The sequence below is a fragment of the Vollenhovia emeryi genome, unplaced genomic scaffold (assembly GCF_000949405.1).
Source record: "Vollenhovia emeryi isolate VEMERY1.0 unplaced genomic scaffold, V.emery_V1.0 DF949375.1, whole genome shotgun sequence".
Lineage (NCBI taxonomy): Eukaryota > Metazoa > Arthropoda > Insecta > Hymenoptera > Formicidae > Vollenhovia > Vollenhovia emeryi.
In genome coordinates, this window is record NW_011956991.1 from 1 (window position 1) to 1,347 (window position 1,347).

Sequence of the window (1,347 nt, forward strand, 5' to 3'; positions counted from 1 at the left end):
TGATTATAGGAGTATTTTCAAACTGAAGTTGGAGGCAGAAGATGAGCTCCGATCGAGTCAAAACTTTTCAAATTTTTATTTTTAAACAAATTCGCATCGCTTCCACCTACGGGCGTTGTAAAATTAAAAATTTTTCTTTTCTCTACACAAAATCGCTCCACCCTAATATGGGTGTAAGTAAGCGACCAATTTAAACGCCCAATTTTTCGCGCGCCTTAATGTGACGTCATTATTCAGTAAATAGGTTAGACTGGGTTAGACTATTTCGAAAGCTAACTGACAACGATAGAAAACGCAGAAAACATGCCAAATACGGTTAAAAAATGCAGTTACAAGTGGTGCTTTGTTCCCTTGTGTAAGAGTACAACTATTCATACGCCTTCTAAAATTTTTGTATCGGTGCCAAAAGGCGATATTAGGAAGAAATGGTTTGAAATCGCAAGACGGAATGATGCTTCATCGATATCGCTCAGCACCAGCTTGTTTTGCTGTCAAGTTCATTTCCATGTAAGCTAAACTTTGATTGTGTATATTTAATAAAACATAATCATAACGATCCATTACAGTTGCAAGAAGATATAGAAAACTATATGAGAGTACGACTCGATCCAAATGCTTTTGTACGATTGAAAAAAGGTGCGCTACCAAGGATATTTGATTGTCAACCTGATAGACAATGTTCTCATGACAAACTGACACGTCCAGGGATTCTGAAGCGTCAGAAAATGAACACTTTGAACGAAATCCTACAAACTGAAACAGTAATCGATGATAACATGGACTATGAATACGCAGAATGTAATGCAACCGAGTTGATGGATATTGACACTAATACTGATAATTCAAGTAATATTAAAAATGTAATTATTGAGCACATAATTTTCTTTTAATTTAACTGTGTAAATAAAATATTAATCATTTATCTGCAGATGATCTTTCAACAACTCAACATCAAATGGTTGTTGAAGTTGATTGCAACGATGCGACGCCAAAATGCAAGGATGTTGGTATTCAAGTGAAAATGCGTGACTGTAAAATTGTAAGAATGCGTAGCAATTGTACGTACAAAACGTGCCAACAATGCAAGATGCTTCGTGTTCGACAGAACAAAAAACTCGTCAGAATAAAATTGTATCTGAATCAACGTCGACCAATACGACCAATACGAATGTGACAAATGCTTTGAATGATACGTTGGATGATTGCGATGATGAATATTTACCATCTGAAGAAACAAGCGAAGAGGCAGTGAAGCAGAATATATTAGAGCAGAAGAAATTAGCGAGAAATGTGAAAATGACGGCCATTCAAAATAAACCGAAAATGTACTTGGGCATTCCGGACAAC

General features: G+C 36.0%; 1 pseudogene; it reads left to right on the forward strand.

Annotated features, from left to right (window-relative positions):
- Nucleotides 1–20: 20 nt before the first annotated feature.
- On the forward strand, nucleotides 21–1,325 carry LOC105555812 (annotated as a pseudogene).
- Nucleotides 1,326–1,347: the final 22 nt, after the last annotated feature.